Below are 19,976 nucleotides of genomic sequence, written 5' to 3'. Positions count from 1 at the left end.
GGAGGCTCTCTGAACTGCACTGAAAGAATCCCTGTGCCTAAAGTGCATCCTGCCAACTCTTACATGTCATCTCTCTATTGTGAAGCAAGGTACATGTAAATCCAGCCTGACAGAAAATACTGAAATTCCGGAAAAATCGTTAGCCATTTGGTCCATCCAAAGTAACCTAGGCCGGACTAGTTCCTGAAGCGTGTAATGCTATTCGTGGCATGCAAAACACCCTGCATCCAACGAAGTGTGATCATAGAAAGGCCCAGTGGGGCTGAAAGTCTCCAGTAGTCAGTCAGAGAGTGCTAGTAAATGCGCTGTGGTGTCATGTTGTAAATGGGAGAATATGGGAGAAGCCCGTATTTCCCCCTTTTGACAGCAGATCCATTGCAGCTTCCAAGCCTGCTGAAAACCACACCACCAGGATACTATTCACGCAACAGGTGTCGCTGAAGTGCACATAGTTTTTTCCTGAAGAATCGAGGGGCTTGCGATTCCTTCCTGGGAGCTCACCCGAGTTGCATACTGTAGCTAAAGGGCCAACTAAATATGACCTCTAGTCTTGAGGTAAGGTGCACATTTTCCCATTACCAGAGATAGAGGTGAACCGGTTTCCAGGAAGTCTTAATCAATGGACGGCTTTAGCTTTAGTATGGCCCACAGTGCTCAAGACTCTCACATGGTCAATTCTTTCCAAGGAAGGACACTGTGTACCCAAAGCCTTCTGGGCACAATCAAGGGATACACAGCACTGGGAACATCCCTCACTATGCAGTTGGAAGGGCCGGGAACTAATGAGTTCTCTATGGATAGCGTTCCACAGCTTTGAAACAGCCTCAGGAAGGCGGTTCGTGGCAGGCTTTCATTCCATGCGGGTCTGCCACTTTGAGGAAACATAAGATGCCCTGAAAGAAACCACCGGGGCTCCAATTCAGTTTGGGGACTCCTGCTCGAGGTCTCTCTAAGTGATGCGGAAACTGGCCTTTAGGTCCAGCCCGAAAGAAAGAAGAGATTTACCCTGAGCATTGCTAGGCATTTGCAACATCCAAAGTCACCTATGCCTACTGAGGACATTTAGAGAATTATGCCGTTCACCACATGCAGAACACACTGCATCCAAAACTTTCATCGCAGAAGGCCGGATTGCGTTCCAATGGTCTCTTTGGGATTGTCAGAGAAGCTAGGTACATGTGCGGGGTGATCCAGTTTGTCATTGAGAAGCCTGGAAAAAGGCAGGATTTCCCCCAGTTGAAAGGTACATAGTGGCAGCCTCAAGGCTGACTGAAAGACATTGCCATTAACCGTCTTCTAGTCACTCCTAGGAATACGCTCAGTGAAGAAAGTGAGTGTTCTCCTAGGAATCCAGGTGGTCTCCAGTACATTGCTAGGAGCTCATCCCACGCTTGGCCTAGCTCAGTGCAAAGTAAACGTGACCCCTAGCCTCAAGGGAAGCACGAGTGTTTCCTATCAGCAAAGTTTTGTGTGCAGCCATCTCCGTGAGCCCTGACTCGACAGAGTGCTTTAACTCCTCTATGGCTTTCCGTAGGCCCAACAGAGTCGCGTAGGTATTCACTTATAGGGAGAGTGGTTGCACCGTACTCCCCTTTTATTTTCCGAGAAACATAACACAGAACAGACGGTTGGGGTCAACTCTTTGTATGAAGAGGGAAGGGTGATGAACAGATTCTCGCCTACAGAGCTTGATTTCTACAGCTGTAAGGCAGCCCCAGGACCACGTTTTTGCCAGTATTCCATTCAACGTGGCTCTGCCTCTGCGGAGGCCCTCTGAACTCCACTGATAGAATACCTGCACCTAAAGTGCATCCTGGCAACTCTTTTTTTTTTTTTTTTTTTTTTTTTTTTTTTTGCGGTATGCGGGCCTCTCACTGTTGTGGCCTCCCCCGTTGCGGAGCACAGGCTCCGGACGCGCAGGCTCCGGACGCGCAGGCTCAGCGGCCATGGCTCACGGGCCCAGCCGCTCCGCGGCATATGGGATCCTCCCAGACCGGGGCATGAACCCGTATCCCCTGCATCGGCAGGCGGACTCTCAACCACTTGCGCCACCAGGGAGGCCCTATCCTGGCAACTCTTAACTGTTATCTCTCTTTTGTAAAGCAAGGTACACGGTAGGTCCAGCCTGACAGAAAATACTGAAAATCCGGTAAAATTGTTAGCCATTTGGTCCATCCAAAATCAACTAGGCTGGACTAGTTCATGAAGCGTGTAATGTTATTCATGGCACGCAAAACACCCCGCGTCCAACAGAGTGTGATCATAGAAAGGCCCAGTGGGGCTCAAAGGCTCCAGTAGTCAGTCACAGAGTACTAATAAATGTGCTGTGGCGTCAAGTTGTAAACGGGAGAATATGGGAGAAGCCCGTATTTCCCCCTTTTGACAGCAGCTTCATTGCAGCTTCCAAGCCTGCTAAAAACCACACCACCAGGATACTATTCACGCCACAGGTGCCGCTGAAGAGCACAGAGTTGTTTGCTAAGGAATCCGGGGCCTGCGATTCCTTCCTGGGAGCTCACCCGAGTTGCATACTGTAGCTAAAGGGCCAACTAAATGTGACCTCTAGTCTTGAGGTAAGGTGCATATTTTCCCATTACCGGAGATAGAGGTGAACCGGTTTCCAGGAAGTCATAATCAATGGACGGCTTTAGCTTTAGTATGGCTCACAGTGCTCAAGACACTCACATGGTCAATTCTTTCCAAGGAAGGACACTGTGTACACAAAGCCTTCCGAGCACAATCAAGGGATACACAGCTCTGGGAACATCCCTCACTATGCAGTTGGAAGGGCCGGGAACTAATGTGTTCTCTATGGCTAGCGTTCCACAGCTTTGATACAGCCTCAGGAAGGTGGTTCGTGGCAGGCTTTCATTCCATGCAGGTCTGCCACTTTGAGGAAATATAAGATGCCCTGAAAAAAACCACCGGGGCTCCAATTCAGTTTGTGGACTCCTGCTCGAGGTCTCTCTAAGTGATGCGGAAACTGGCCTTTAGGTCCAGCCCGAAATAAAGAAGAGATTTACCCTGTGCATTGCTAGGCACTTGGAACATCCAAAGTCACCTAGGCCTACTGAGGACATTTAGAGGATTATGCCGTTCACCACATGCAGAACACACTGCATCCTAAACTTTCATCGCAGAAGGCCGGATTGAGTTCCAATGGTCTGTTTTGGATTGTCAGAGAAGCTAGGTACATGTGCTGGTTGATCCAGTTTGTCATTGAGAAGCCTGGAAAAAGGCAGGATTTCCCCCAGTTGAAAGGTACATAGTGGCGGCCTCAAGGCTGACAGAAAGACATTGCCATTAACCGTCTTCTAGTCACTCCTAGGAATACGCTCAGTGAAGAAAGTGAGTTTTCTCCTACGAATCCAGGTGGTCTCCAGTGCATTGCCAGGAGCTCATCCCACACTTGCCCTAGCTCTGTGCAAAGTAAACGTTACCCCTAGTCTCACAGGAAGCACGAGTGTTTCCTATCAGCAAAGTTTTGTGTGCAGCCATCTCCGTGAGTCCTGACTCGACAGAGTGCTTTAACTCCTCTACGGCTTTCCGTAGGCCTAAGAGAGTCGCATAGGAATTCCCTTCTGGGGGAGAGTGTGTGCGCTGTGAGTCCCCTTTTTGTTTTCTGAGCAAAAATAACACAGAACAGACTGTTGGGGTCAACTCTTTCTATGCAGAGTGAAAGGCAATGAACTGATTCTCGCCTGCAGAGCTTGATATCTACAGCTGTAAGGCAGCCCCAGGACCACGTTTTTGCCAGAACTACATTCAACGTGGCTCTGCCTCTGTGGAGGCCCTCTGAACTGCACTGACAGAATCCCTGCGCCTAAAGTACATCCTGGGAACTCTTACCTGTCATCTCTCCACTGTGAAGCAAGGAACACGGTAGGTCCAGCCTGACAGAAAATACTGAAAAACCGGTGAAATTGTGAGGCACGTGGACGATCCAAAATCACCTAGTCCCCACTATGTCATGAAGCATCTAATGCTATTCATGGCACACAAAATACCACCCGTCCAACGGAGTGTGATCATAGAAAGGCCCAGTGGGGCTGAAAGTCGCCAGGAATCAGAGAGTGCTTCTTAATGCGCTCTGGCGTCAAGTTGGAAAGGGGAGAATGTGGGAGAAGCCGAATTTCTCCCCGTGGTAAGCAGCTTCATGGCGGCTCCCAAGCCTGCAGAAAACAATACCACCAGGAGACTCTTCACGCCACAGGTGCCGCTGAAAAGCACAGAGTTTTTTTTCCTAAAGAATCCAGGGTCTTGCGATTCCTTCCTGGGAGCCCTCCCCAGTTGCATACTGTAGCTAAAGGGCCAACTAAATGTGACCTGTAGTCTTGAGGTAAGGTGCACATTTTCCCATTACCAGAGATAGAGGTGCACCGGTTTCCAGGAAGTCTTAGTCAATGGACGGCTTTAGCTTTACTATGGCCCACAGTGCTCAAGACTCTCACATGGACAATTCCTGCCAAGGAAGGACACTGTGTACACAAAGCCTTCTGAGCACAATCAAGGGATACATAGCTCGGTGAAGTTCCCTCACTATGCAGGTGGAAGGGCCGGGAACTAATGTGTTCTCTATGGCTAGCGTTCCACAGCTTTGAAAGAGCCTCAGGAAGGCGGTTCGTGGCAGGCTTTCATTCCATGCGGGTCTGCCACTTTGAGGAAACATTAGACGCCCTGAAGGAAACCACCGGGGCTCCAATTCAGTTTGGGGACCCCTGCTCGAGGTCTCTCTAAGTGATGCGGAAACTGGCCTTTAGGTCCAGCCCGAAATAAAGAAGAGATTTACCCTGAGCATTGCTAGGCATTTGCAACATCCAAAGTCACCTAGGCCTACTGAGGACATTTAGAGGATTATGCCATTCACCACATGCAGAGCACACTGCATCCAAAAGTTTCATCGCAGAAGGCCGGATTGCGTTCCAATGGTCTCTTTGGGATTGTCAGAGAAGCTAGGTACATGTGCGGGGTGATCCAGTTTGTCATTGAGAAGCCTGGAAAAAGGCAGGATTTCCCCCAGTTGAAAGGTAGATAGTGGCGGCCTCAAGGCTGACTGAAAGACATTGCCATGAACCGTCTTCTAGTCACTCCTAGGAATACGCTCAGTGAAGAAAGTGAGCATTCTCCTAGGAATCCAGGTGGTCTCCAGTGCCTTGCTAGGACCTCATCCCACGCTTGCCCTAGCTCAGGGCAAAGTAAACGTAACCCCTGGCCTCAAGGGAAGCACGAGTGTTTCCTATCAGCAAAGTTTTGTGTGCAGCCATCTCCGTGCGACCTGACTCGACACAGTGCTTTAACTCCTCTACGGCTTTCCGTAGGCCTAAGACAGTCGCATAGGAATTCCCTTCTGGGGGAGAGTGTGTGCGCCGTAGTCCCCTTTTATTTTTCGAGAAACATAACACAGAACAGACGGTTGGGGTCGACTCTTTGTATGCAGAGGGAAGGGTGATGAACAGATTCTCGCCCACAGAGCTTGATTTCTACAGCTGTAAGGCAGCCCCAGGACCACGTTTTGGCCAGTATTCCATTCAACGTGGCTCTGCCTCCGCGGAGGCCCTCTGAACTGCACTGAAAGAACCCCTGGGCCTAAAGTGCATCCTGGCAACTCTTACCTGTCATCTCTCTATCGGGAAGCAAGGTACACGGTAGGTCCAGCCTGTCAGAAAATCCTGAAATACCGGTCAAATTCTTAGCCATTTGGTCCATCCAAAGTCACCCAGGCCGGACTAGTTCATGAAGCATGTAATGCTATTCGTGGCACGCAAAACACCCCGCGTGCAACGAAGTGTGATCATAGAAAGGCCCAGTGGGGCTGAAAGTCTCCAGTAGTCAGTCAGAGAGTGCTAGTAAATGCCCTGTGGCATCAAGTTGTAAATGGGAGAATATGGGAGAAGCCCGTATTTCCCACTTTTGACAGCAGCTCCATTGCAGCTTCCAAGCCTGCTGAAAACCACACCACCAGGAGACTCTTCACGCCACAGGTGCCGCTGAAGAGCACAGAGTTTTTTTCCTAAAGAATCCAGGGGCTTGCGATTCCTTCCTGGGAGCTCACCCCAGTTGCGTACTGTAGCTAAAGGGCCAACTAAATGTGACCTCTAGTCTTGAGATAAGGTGCACATTTTCCCATTACCAGAGATTGAGGTGCACCAGTTTCCAGGAAGTCTTAGTCAATGGACGGCTTTAGCTTTACTATGGCCCACAGTGCTCAAGACTCTCAAATGGTCAGTTAATGCCAAGGAAGGACACTGTGTACCCAAAGCCTTCTGGGCACAATCAAGGGATACACAGCTCGGGGAACTTCCCTCACTATGCAGTTGGAAGGGCCGGGAACTAATGTGTTCTCTATGGCTAGCGTTCCACAGCTTTGAAAGAGCCTCAGGAAGGCGGTTCGTGGCAGGCTTTCATTCCATGCGGGTCTGCCACTTTGAGGAAACATAAGAGGCCCTGAAGGAAACCACCGGGGCGCCACTTCAGTCTGGGGACTCCTGCTCGAGGTCTCTCTAAGTGATGCGGAAACTGGCCTTTAGGTCCAGCCCGAAATAAAGAAGAGATTTACCCTGAGCATTGCTAGGCATTTGCAACATCCAAAGTCACCTAGGCCTACTGAGGACATTTAGAGGATTATGCCGTTCACCACATGCAGAGCACACTGCATCCAAAAGTTTCATCGCAGAAGGCCGGATTGCGTTCCAATGGTCTCTTTGGGATTGTCAGAGAAGCTAGGTACATGTGCGGGGTGATCCAGTTTGTCATTGAGAAGCCTGGAAAAAGGCAGGATTTCCCCCAGTTGAAAGGTACATAGTGGCAGCCTCAAGGCTGACTGAAAGACATTGCCATTAACCGTCTTCTAGTCACTCCTAGGAATACGCTCAGTGAAGAAAGTGAGTGTTCTCCTAGGAATCCAGGTGGTCTCCAGTACATTGCTAGGAGCTCATCCCACGCTTGGCCTAGCTCAGTGCAAAGTAAACGTGACCCCTAGCCTCAAGGGAAGCACGAGTGTTTCCTATCAGCAAAGTTTTGTGTGCAGCCATCTCCGTGAGCCCTGACTCGACAGAGTGCTTTAACTCCTCTATGGCTTTCCGTAGGCCCAACAGAGTCGCGTAGGTATTCACTTATAGGGAGAGTTGTTGCACCGTACTCCCCTTTTATTTTCCGAGAAACATAACACAGAACAGACGGTTGGGGTCAACTCTTTGTATGAAGAGGGAAGGGTGATGAACAGATTCTCGCCTACAGAGCTTGATTTCTACAGCTGTAAGGCAGCCCCAGGACCACGTTTTTGCCAGTATTCCATTCAACGTGGCTCTGCCTCTGCGGAGGCCCTCTGAACTCCACTGATAGAATACCTGCACCTAAAGTGCATCCTGGCAACTCTTTTTTTTTTTTTTTTTTTTTTTTTTTTTTTTGCGGTATGCGGGCCTCTCACTGTTGTGGCCTCCCCCGTTGCGGAGCACAGGCTCCGGACGCGCAGGCTCCGGACGCGCAGGCTCAGCGGCCATGGCTCACGGGCCCAGCCGCTCCGCGGCATATGGGATCCTCCCAGACCGGGGCATGAACCCGTATCCCCTGCATCGGCAGGCGGACTCTCAACCACTTGCGCCACCAGGGAGGCCCTATCCTGGCAACTCTTAACTGTTATCTCTCTTTTGTAAAGCAAGGTACACGGTAGGTCCAGCCTGACAGAAAATACTGAAAATCCGGTAAAATTGTTAGCCATTTGGTCCATCCAAAATCAACTAGGCTGGACTAGTTCATGAAGCGTGTAATGTTATTCATGGCACGCAAAACACCCCGCGTCCAACAGAGTGTGATCATAGAAAGGCCCAGTGGGGCTCAAAGGCTCCAGTAGTCAGTCACAGAGTGCTAATAAATGTGCTGTGGCGTCAAGTTGTAAACGGGAGAATATGGGAGAAGCCCGTATTTCCCCCTTTTGACAGCAGCTTCATTGCAGCTTCCAAGCCTGCTAAAAACCACACCACCAGGATACTATTCACGCCACAGGTGCCGCTGAAGAGCACAGAGTTGTTTGCTAAGGAATCCGGGGCCTGCGATTCCTTCCTGGGAGCTCACCCGTGTTGCATACTGTAGCTAAAGGGCCAACTAAATGTGACCTCTAGTCTTGAGGTAAGGTGCATATTTTCCCATTACCGGAGATAGAGGTGAACCGGTTTCCAGGAAGTCATAATCAATGGACGGCTTTAGCTTTAGTATGGCTCACAGTGCTCAAGACACTCACATGGTCAATTCTTTCCAAGGAAGGACACTGTGTACACAAAGCCTTCCGAGCACAATCAAGGGATACACAGCTCTGGGAACATCCCTCACTATGCAGTTGGAAGGGCCGGGAACTAATGTGTTCTCTATGGCTAGCGTTCCACAGCTTTGATACAGCCTCAGGAAGGTGGTTCGTGGCAGGCTTTCATTCCATGCAGGTCTGCCACTTTGAGGAAATATAAGATGCCCTGAAAAAAACCACCGGGGCTCCAATTCAGTTTGTGGACTCCTGCTCGAGGTCTCTCTAAGTGATGCGGAAACTGGCCTTTAGGTCCAGCCCGAAATAAATAAGAGATTTACCCTGTGCATTGCTAGGCACTTGGAACATCCAAAGTCACCTAGGCCTACTGAGGACATTTAGAGGATTATGCCGTTCACCACATGCAGAACACACTGCATCCTAAACTTTCATCGCAGAAGGCCGGATTGAGTTCCAATGGTCTGTTTTGGATTGTCAGAGAAGCTAGGTACATGTGCTGGTTGATCCAGTTTGTCATTGAGAAGCCTGGAAAAAGGCAGGATTTCCCCCAGTTGAAAGGTACATAGTGGCGGCCTCAAGGCTGACAGAAAGACATTGCCATTAACCGTCTTCTAGTCACTCCTAGGAATACGCTCAGTGAAGAAAGTGAGTTTTCTCCTACGAATCCAGGTGGTCTCCAGTGCATTGCCAGGAGCTCATCCCACACTTGCCCTAGCTCTGTGCAAAGTAAACGTTACCCCTAGTCTCACAGGAAGCACGAGTGTTTCCTATCAGCAAAGTTTTGTGTGCAGCCATCTCCGTGAGTCCTGACTCGACAGAGTGCTTTAACTCCTCTACGGCTTTCCGTAGGCCTAAGAGAGTCGCATAGGAATTCCCTTCTGGGGGAGAGTGTGTGCGCTGTGAGTCCCCTTTTTGTTTTCTGAGCAAAAATAACACAGAACAGACTGTTGGGGTCAACTCTTTCTATGCAGAGTGAAAGGCAATGAACTGATTCTCGCCTGCAGAGCTTGATATCTACAGCTGTAAGGCAGCCCCAGGACCACGTTTTTGCCAGAACTACATTCAACGTGGCTCTGCCTCTGTGGAGGCCCTCTGAACTGCACTGACAGAATCCCTGCGCCTAAAGTACATCCTGGGAACTCTTACCTGTCATCTCTCCACTGTGAAGCAAGGAACACGGTAGGTCCAGCCTGACAGAAAATACTGAAAAACCGGTGAAATTGTGAGGCACGTGGACGATCCAAAATCACCTAGTCCCCACTATGTCATGAAGCATCTAATGCTATTCATGGCACACAAAATACCACCCGTCCAACGGAGTGTGATCATAGAAAGGCCCAGTGGGGCTGAAAGTCGCCAGGAATCAGAGAGTGCTTCTTAATGCGCTCTGGCGTCAAGTTGGAAAGGGGAGAATGTGGGAGAAGCCGAATTTCTCCCCGTGGTAAGCAGCTTCATGGCGGCTCCCAAGCCTGCAGAAAACAATACCACCAGGAGACTCTTCACGCCACAGGTGCCGCTGAAAAGCACAGAGTTTTTTTTCCTAAAGAATCCAGGGTCTTGCGATTCCTTCCTGGGAGCCCTCCCCAGTTGCATACTGTAGCTAAAGGGCCAACTAAATGTGACCTGTAGTCTTGAGGTAAGGTGCACATTTTCCCATTACCAGAGATAGAGGTGCACCGGTTTCCAGGAAGTCTTAGTCAATGGACGGCTTTAGCTTTACTATGGCCCACAGTGCTCAAGACTCTCACATGGACAATTCCTGCCAAGGAAGGACACTGTGTACACAAAGCCTTCTGAGCACAATCAAGGGATACATAGCTCGGTGAAGTTCCCTCACTATGCAGGTGGAAGGGCCGGGAACTAATGTGTTCTCTATGGCTAGCGTTCCACAGCTTTGAAAGAGCCTCAGGAAGGCGGTTCGTGGCAGGCTTTCATTCCATGCGGGTCTGCCACTTTGAGGAAACATTAGACGCCCTGAAGGAAACCACCGGGGCTCCAATTCAGTTTGGGGACCCCTGCTCGAGGTCTCTCTAAGTGATGCGGAAACTGGCCTTTAGGTCCAGCCCGAAATAAAGAAGAGATTTACCCTGAGCATTGCTAGGCATTTGCAACATCCAAAGTCACCTAGGCCTACTGAGGACATTTAGAGGATTATGCCATTCACCACATGCAGAGCACACTGCATCCAAAAGTTTCATCGCAGAAGGCCGGATTGCGTTCCAATGGTCTCTTTGGGATTGTCAGAGAAGCTAGGTACATGTGCGGGGTGAACCAGTTTGTCATTGAGAAGCCTGGAAAAAGGCAGGATTTCCCCCAGTTGAAAGGTAGATAGTGGCGGCCTCAAGGCTGACTGAAAGACATTGCCATGAACCGTCTTCTAGTCACTCCTAGGAATACGCTCAGTGAAGAAAGTGAGCGTTCTCCTAGGAATCCAGGTGGTCTCCAGTGCCTTGCTAGGACCTCATCCCACGCTTGCCCTAGCTCAGGGCAAAGTAAACGTAACCCCTGGCCTCAAGGGAAGCACGAGTGTTTCCTATCAGCAAAGTTTTGTGTGCAGCCATCTCCGTGCGACCTGACTCGACACAGTGCTTTAACTCCTCTACGGCTTTCCGTAGGCCTAAGACAGTCGCATAGGAATTCCCTTCTGGGGGAGAGTGTGTGCGCCGTAGTCCCCTTTTATTTTTCGAGAAACATAACACAGAACAGACGGTTGGGGTCGACTCTTTGTATGCAGAGGGAAGGGTGATGAACAGATTCTCGCCCACAGAGCTTGATTTCTACAGCTGTAAGGCAGCCCCAGGACCACGTTTTGGCCAGTATTCCATTCAACGTGGCTCTGCCTCCGCGGAGGCCCTCTGAACTGCACTGAAAGAACCCCTGGGCCTAAAGTGCATCCTGGCAACTCTTACCTGTCATCTCTCTATCGGGAAGCAAGGTACACGGTAGGTCCAGCCTGTCAGAAAATCCTGAAATACCGGTCAAATTCTTAGCCATTTGGTCCATCCAAAGTCACCCAGGCCGGACTAGTTCATGAAGCATGTAATGCTATTCGTGGCACGCAAAACACCCCGCGTGCAACGAAGTGTGATCATAGAAAGGCCCAGTGGGGCTGAAAGTCTCCAGTAGTCAGTCAGAGAGTGCTAGTAAATGCCCTGTGGCATCAAGTTGTAAATGGGTGAATATGGGAGAAGCCCGTATTTCCCACTTTTGACAGCAGCTCCATTGCAGCTTCCAAGCCTGCTGAAAACCACACCACCAGGAGACTCTTCACGCCACAGGTGCCGCTGAAGAGCACAGAGTTTTTTTCCTAAAGAATCCAGGGGCTTGCGATTCCTTCCTGGGAGCTCACCCCAGTTGCGTACTGTAGCTAAAGGGCCAACTAAATGTGACCTCTAGTCTTGAGATAAGGTGCACATTTTCCCATTACCAGAGATTGAGGTGCACCAGTTTCCAGGAAGTCTTAGTCAATGGACGGCTTTAGCTTTACTATGGCCCACAGTGCTCAAGACTCTCACATGGTCAGTTAATGCCAAGGAAGGACACTGTGTACCCAAAGCCTTCTGGGCACAATCAAGGGATACACAGCTCGGGGAACTTCCCTCACTATGCAGTTGGAAGGGCCGGGAACTAATGTGTTCTCTATGGCTAGCGTTCCACAGCTTTGAAAGAGCCTCAGGAAGGCGGTTCGTGGCAGGCTTTCATTCCATGCGGGTCTGCCACTTTGAGGAAACATAAGAGGCCCTGAAGGAAACCACCGGGGCGCCACTTCAGTCTGGGGACTCCTGCTCGAGGTCTCTCTAAGTGATGCGGAAACTGGCCTTTAGGTCCAGCCCGAAATAAAGAAGAGATTTACCCTGAGCATTGCTAGGCATTTGCAACATCCAAAGTCACCTAGGCCTACTGAGGACATTTAGAGGATTATGCCATTCACCACATGCAGAGCACACTGCATCCAAAAGTTTCATTGCAGAAGGCCGGATTGCGTTCCAATGGTCTCTATGGGATTGTCAGAGAAGCTAGGTACATGTGCGGGGTGATCCAGTTTGTCATTGAGAAGCCTGGAAAAAGGCAGGATTTCCCCCAGTTGAAAGGTACATAGTGGCGGCCTCAAGGCTGACTGAAAGACATTGCCATTAACCGTCTTCTAGTCACTCCTAGGAATACGCTCAGTGAAGAAAGTGAGTGTTCTCCTAGGAATCCAGGTGGTCTCCAGTGCCTTGCTAGGAGCTCATCCCACGCTTGCCCTACCTCAGTGCAAAGTAAACGTGACCCCTAGCCTCAAGGGAAGCACGAGTGTTTCCTATTAGCAAAGTTTTGTGTACAGCCATCTCCGTGAGTACTGACTCGACCGAGTGCTTTAACTCCTCTATGGCTTTCCGTAGGCCTAAGAGAGTCGCGTAGGTATTCCCTTCTGAGGGAGAGTGTCTGCACCGTAGTCCCCTTTTATTTTCCGAGAAACATAACACAGAACAGACGGTTGTTGTCAACTCTTTGTATGCAGAGAAAAGAGAGATGAACAGATTCTCGCTTGCAGAGCCTGATTTCTACAGCTGTAAGGCAGCCCTAGGACCACGTTTTTGCCAGTGTTCCATTCAACGTGGCTCTGCCTCTGTGGAGGCCCTCTGAACTGCACTGAAAGAATCCCTGCGCCTAAAGTGCATCCTGCCAACTCTTACCTGTCATCTCTCTATTGTGAAGCAAGGTACATGTAGATCCAGCATGACAGAAAATACTGAAATTCCGGAAAAATCGTTAGCCATTTGGTCCATCCAAAGTCACCTAGGCCGGACTAGTTCCTGAAGCGTGTAATGCTATTCGTGGCACGCAAAACACCCCGTGTCCAACGAAGTGTGATCATAGAAATGCCCAGTGGGGCTGAAAGTCTCCAGTAGTCAGTCAGAGAGTGCTAGTAAATGCGCTGTGGTGTCATGTTGTAAATGGGAGAATATGGGAGAAGCCCGTATTTCCCCCTTTTGACAGCAGATCCATTGCAGGTTCCAAGCCTGCTGAAAACCACACCACCAGGATACTATTCACGCAACAGGTGTCGCTGAAGAGCACATAGTTTTTTCCTGAAGAATCGAGGGGCTTGCGATTCCTTCCTGGGAGCTCACCCGAGTTGCATACTGTAGCTAAAGGGCCAACTAAATATGACCTCTAGTCTTGAGGTAAGGTGCACATTTTCCCATTACCAGAGATAGAGGTGCACCGGTTTCCAGGAAGTCTTAATCAATGGACGGCTTTAGCTTTAGTATGGCCCACAGTGCTCAAGACTCTCACATGGTCAATTCTTCCCAAGGAAGGACACTGTGTAACCAAAGCCTTCTGGGCACAATCAAGGGATACACAGCTCTGCGAACATCCCTCACTATGCAGTTGGAAGGGCCGGGAACTAATGAGTTCTCTATGGCTAGCGTTCCACAGCTTTGAAACAGCCTCAGGAAGGCGGTTCGTGGCAGGCTTTCATTCCATGGGGGTCTGCCACTTTGAGGAAACATAAGATGGCCTGAAAGAAACCACCGGGGCTCCAATTCAGTTTGGGGACTCCTGCTCGAGGTCTCTCTAAGTGATGCGGACACTGGCCTTTAGGTCCAGCCCGAAAGAAAGAAGAGATTTACCCTGAGCATTGCTAGGCATTTGGAAAATCCAAAGTCACCTAGGCCTACTGAGGACATTTAGAGAATTATGCGGTTCACCACATGCAGAACACACTGCATCCAAAACTTTCATCACAGAAGGCCGGATTGGTTTCCAATGGTCTCTTTGGGATTGTCAGAGAAGCTATGTACATGTGCGGGGTGATCCAGTTTGTCATTGAGAAGCCTGGAAAAAGGCAGGATTTCCCCCAGTTGAAAGGTACATAGTGGCGGCCTCAAGGCTGACTGAAAGACATTGCCATTAACCGTCTTCTAGTCACTCCTAGGAATACGCTCAGTGAAGAAAGTGAGTGTTCTCCTAGGAATCCAGGTGGTCTCCAGTACCTTGCTAGGAGCTCATCCCACGCTTGCCCTAGCTCATTGCAAAGTAAACGTGACCCCTAGCCTCAAGGGAAGCACGAGTGTTTCCTATCAGCAAAGTTTTGTGTGCAGCCATCTCCGTGAGCCCTTACTCGACAGAGTGCTTTAACTCCTCTACGGCTTTCCGTAGGCCTAACAGAGTCACGTAGGTATTCACTTATAGGGAGAGTGGGTGCACCGTACTACCCTTTTATTTTCCGAGAAACATAACACAGAACAGACGGTTGGGGTCAACTCTTTGTATGAAGAGGGAAGGGTGATGAACAGATTCTCGCCTACAGAGCTTGATTTGTACAGCTGTAAGGCAGCCCCAGGACCACGTTTTTGCCAGTATTCCATTCAACGTGGCTCTGCCTCCGCCGAGGCCCTCTGAACTGCACTGAAAGAACCCCTGCGCCTAAAGTGCATCCTGGCAACTCTTACCTGTCATCTCTCTATTGGGAAGCAAGGTCCACGGTAGGTCCAGCTTGCCAGAAAATCCTGAAACTCCGGTCAAATTCTTAGCCATTTGGTCCATCCAAAGTCACCTAGGCCGGACTAGTTCATGAAGCGTGTAATGCTATTCGTGGCACGCAAAACACCCCGCGTCCAACGAAGTGTGATCATAGAAAGGCCCAGTGGGGCTGAAAGTCTCCAGCAGTCAGTCAGAGAGTGCTAGTAAATGTGCTGTGGCGTCAAGTTGTAAACGGGAGAATATGGGAGAAGCCCGTATTTCCCCCTTTTGACAGCAGCTCCATTGCAGCTTCCAAGCCTGCTGAAAACCACACCACCAGGAGACTCTTCACGCCACAGGTGCCGCTGAAGAGCACAGAGTTTTTTTCCTAAAGAATCCAGGGGCTTGTGATTCCTTCCTGGGAGCTCACCCCAGTTGCGTACTGTAGCTAAAGAGCCAACTAAATGTGACCTCTAGTCTTGAGGTAAGGTGCACATTTTCCCATTACCAGAGATAGAGGTGCACCGGTTTCCAGGAAGTCTTAGTCAATGGACGGCTTTAGCTTTACCATGGCCCACAGTGCTCAAGACTCTCACATGGTCAATTCCTGCCAAGGAAGGACACTGTGTACCCAAAGCCTTCTGGGCACAATCAAGGGATACACAGCTCGGGGAACTTCCCTCACTATGCAGTTGGAAGGGCCGGGAACGAATGTGTTCTCTATGGCTAGCGTTCCACAGCTTTGAAAGAGCCTCAGGAAGGCGGTTCGTGGCAGGCTTTCATTCCATGCGGGTCTGCCACTTTGAGGAAATATAAGAGGCCCTGAAGGAAACCACCGGGGCGCCACTTCAGTCTGGGGACTCCTGCTGGAGGTCTCTCTAAGTGATGCGGAAACTGGCCTTTAGGTCCAGCCCGAAATAAAGAAGAGATTTACCCTGAGCATTGCTAGGCATTTGCAACATCCAAAGTCACCTAGGCCTACTGAGGACATTTAGAGGATTATGCCATTCACCACATGCAGAGCACACTGCATCCAAAAGTTTCATCGCAGGAGGCCGGATTGCATTCCAATGGTCTCTTTGGGATTGTCAGAGAAGCTAGGTACATGTGCGGGGTGATCCAGTTTGTCATTGAGAAGCCTGGAAAAAGGCAGGATTTCCCCCAGTTGAAACGTACATAGTGGCGGCCTCAAGGCTGACTGAAAGACATTGCCATGAACCGTCTTCTAGTCACTCCTAGGAATACGATCATTGAAGAAAGTGAGCATTCTCCTAGGAATCCAGGTGGTCTCCAGTGCCTTGCTAGGAGCTCATCCCACGCTTGCCCTAGATCAGGGCAAAGTAAACGTGACCCCTGGCCTCAAGGCAAGCACGAGTGTTTCCTATCAGCAAAGTTTTGTGTGCAGCCATCTCCGTGCGTCCTGACTCGACAGACTGCTTTAACTCCTCTACGGCTTTCCGTAGGCCTAAGAGAGTCGCGTAGGAATTCCCTTCTGAGGGAGAGTGTGTGCGCCGTAGTCCCCTTTTATTTTCCGAGAAACATAACACAGAAGAGACGGTTGGGGTCGACTCTTTGTATGCAGAGGGAAGGGTGATGAACAGATTCTCGCCCGCAGAGCTTGATTTCTACAGCTGTAAGGCAGTCCCAGGACCACGTTTTGGCCAGTATTACATTCAACGTGGCTCTGCCTCCGCGGAGGCCCTCTGAACTGCACTGAAAGAATCCCTGCACCTAAAGTGCATCCTGGCAACTCTTACCTGTCATCTCTCTATTGGGAAGCAAGGTCCATGGTACGTCCAGCCTCCCAGAAAATCCTGAAAATCCGGTCAAATTCTTAGCCATTTGGTCCATCCAAAGTCACCTAGGCCGGACTAGTTCATGAAGCGTGTAATGCTATCCGTGGCACGCAAAACACCCCGCGTCCAACGAAGTGTGATCATAGAAAGGCCCAGTGGGGCTGAAAGTCTCCAGCAGTCAGTCAGAGAGTGCTAGTAAATGTGCTGTGGCGTCAAGTTGTAAACGGGAGAATATGGGAGAAGCCCGTATTTCCCCCTTTGACAGCAGCTTCATTGCAGCTTCCAAGCCTGCTGAAAACCACACCACCAGGATACTATTCACGCCGCAGGTGCCGCTTAAGAGCACATAGTTTTTTCCTATGGAATCCGGGGCCTGCGATTCCTTCCTGGGAGCTCACCCGAGTTGCATACTGTAGCTAAAGGGCCAACTAAATATGACCTGTAGTCTTGAGGTAAGATGAACATTTTCCCATTACCAGAGATAGAGGTGCACCAGTTTCCAGGAAGTCTTACTCAATGGACGGCTTTAGCTTTACTATGGCCCACAGTGCTCAAGACTCTCACATGATCAGTTACTGCCAAGGAAGGACACTGTGTACACAAAACCTTCTGGGCAGAATCAAGGGATACACAGCTCGGGGAACTTCCCTCACTATGCAGTTGGAAGGGCCGGGAACTAATGTGTTCTCTATGGCTAGCATTCCACAGCGTTGAAAGAGCCTCAGGAAGGTGGTTCGTGGCAGGCTTTCATTCCATGCGGGTCTGCCACTTTGAGGAAACATAAGAGACCCTGAAGGAAACCACCGGGGCGCCACTTCAGTCTGGGGACTCCTGCTCGTGGTCTCTCTAAGTGATGCGGAAACTGGCCTTTAGGTCCAGCCCGAAATAAAGAAGAGATTTACCCTGAGCATTGCTAGGCATTTGGAACATCCAAAGTCACCTAGGCCTACTGAGGACATTTAGAGAATTATGCCGTTCACCACATGCAGAGCACACTGCATCCAAAAGTTTCATCGCAGAAGGCCGGATTGTGTTCCAATGGTCTCTTTGGGATTGTCAGAGAAGCTAGGTACATGTGGGGGGTGATCCAGTTTGTCATTGAGAAGCCTGGAAAAAGGCAGGATTTCCCCCAGTTGAAAGGTACATAGTGGCGGCCTCAAGGCTGACTGAAAGACATTGCCATTAACCATCTTCTAGTCACTCCTAGGAATACGCTCAGTGAAGAAAGTGAGTGTTCTCCTAGGAATCCAGGTGGTCTCCAGTGCCTTGCTAGGAGCTCATCCCACGCTTGCCCTAGCTCAGGACAAAGTAAACGTGACCCCTGGTCTCAAGGGAAGCACAAGTGTTTCCTATCAGCAAAGTTTTGTGTGCAGCCATCTCCGTGCGTCCTGACTCGACAGAGTGCTTTAACTCCTCTACGGCTTTCCGTAGGCCTAAGAGAGTCACGTAGGAATTCCCTTCTGAGGGAGAGTGTGTGCGCCGTAGTCCCCTTTTATTTTCCGAGAAACATAACACAGAAGAGACGGTTGCGGTCGACTCTTTGTATGCAGAGGGAAGGGTGATGAACAGATTCTCGCCCGCAGAGCTTGATTTCTACAGCTGTAAGGCAGCCCCAGGACCACGTTTTGTCCAGTATTCCATTCAACGTGGCTCTGCCTCTGCGGAGGCCCTCTGAACTGCACTGAAAGAACCCCTGCGCCTAAAGTGCATCCTGGCAACTCTTACCTGTCATCTCTCTATTGGGATGCAAGGTACACGGTAGGTCCAGCCTGCCAGAAAATCCTGAAATACCGGTCAAATTCTTAGCCATTTGGTCCATCCAAAGTCACCTAGGCCGGACTAGTTAATGAAGCGTGTAATGCTATTCGTGGCACACAAAACACCCCGCGTCCAACGAAGTGTGATCATAGAAAGGCCCAGTGGGGCTGAAAGTCTCCAGCAGTCAGTCAGAGAGTGCTAGTAAATGCGCTGTGGCATCAAGTTGTAAACGGGAGAATATGGGAGAAGCCCGTATTTCCACCTTTTGACAGCAGCTCCATTGCAGCTTCCAAGCCTGCTGAAAACCACACCACCAGGAGACTCTTCACGCCACAGGTGCCGCTGAAGAGCACAGAGTTTTTTTCCTAAAGAATCCAGGGGCTTGCGATTCCTTCCTGGGAGCTCACCCCAGTTGCATACTGTAGCTAAAGGGCCAACTAAATGTGACCTGTAGTCTTGAGGTAAGGTGCACATTTTCCCATTTCCAGAGATAGAGGTGCACCGGTTTCCAGGAAGTCTTAGTCAATGGTCGGCTTTAGCTTTACTATGGCCCACAGTGCTCAAGACTCTCACATGGTCAGTTACTGCCAAGGAAGGACACTGTGTTCCCAGAGCCTTCTGGGCACAATCAAGGGATACACAGCTCGGGGAACTCCCTCACTATGCAGTTGGAAGGGCCGGGAATTAATGTGTTCTCTATGGCTAGCGTTCCACAGCTTTGAAAGAGCCTCAGGAAGGCGTTTCGTGGCAGGCTTTCATTCCATGCGGGTCTGCCACTTTGAGGAAACATAAGCGGCCCTGAAGGAAACCACTGGGGCACCACTTCAGTCTGGTGATTCCTGCTCGAGGTCTCTTTAAGTGATGCGGAAACTGGCCTTTAGGTCCAGCCCGAAATAAAGAAGAGATTTACCCTGAGCATTGCTAGGCATTTGCAACATCCATAGTCACCTAGGCCTACTGAGGACATTTAAAGGATTATGCCGTTCACCACATGCAGAACACACTGCATCCAAAAGTTTCATCGCAGAAGGCCGGATTGTGTTCCAATGGTCTCTTTGGGATTGTCAGAGAAGCTATGTACATGTGCTGGTTGATCCAGTTTGTCATTGAGAAGCATGGAAAAAGGCAGGATTTTCCCCAGTTGAAAGGTAGATGGTGACGGCCTCAAGGCTGAGTGAAAGACATTGCCATTAACCGTCTTCTAGTCACTCCTAGGAATACGCTCAGTGAAGAAATCGAGTTATCTCCTACGAATCCAGGTGGTCTCCAGTGCCTTGCTAGGAGCTCATCCCACACTTGCCCTAGCTCTGTGCAAAGTAAACGTTACCCCTAGTCTCACAGGAAGCACGAGTGTTTCCTATCAGCAAAGTTTTGTGTGCAGCCATCTCTGTGAGTCCTGACTCGACAGAGTTCTTTAACTCTTCTACCGCTTTCCATAGGCCTAAGAGAGTCGCATAGGAATTCCCTTCTGGGGGAGGAGTGTGTGCGCTGTGTGTCCCCTTTTTGTTTTCTGAGCAATAATAACAAAGAGCAGACTGTTGGGGTCAACACTTTCTATGCAGATTGAAAGGCAGCAAACTGATTCTCGTTTGCAGAGCTAGATTTGTACAGCTGTAAGGCAGCCCCAGGACCACGTTTTTGCCAGTATTCCATTCAACGTGGCTCTGCCTCTGTGGAGGCCATCTGAACTGCACTGAAAGAATCCCTGCGCCTAAAGT

Source organism: Mesoplodon densirostris, chromosome Y (assembly GCF_025265405.1).
Source record: "Mesoplodon densirostris isolate mMesDen1 chromosome Y, mMesDen1 primary haplotype, whole genome shotgun sequence".
NCBI lineage: Eukaryota > Metazoa > Chordata > Mammalia > Artiodactyla > Ziphiidae > Mesoplodon > Mesoplodon densirostris.
The sequence above is the reverse complement of the archived record's forward strand: the minus strand, read 5'-3'. Positions refer to the sequence as shown.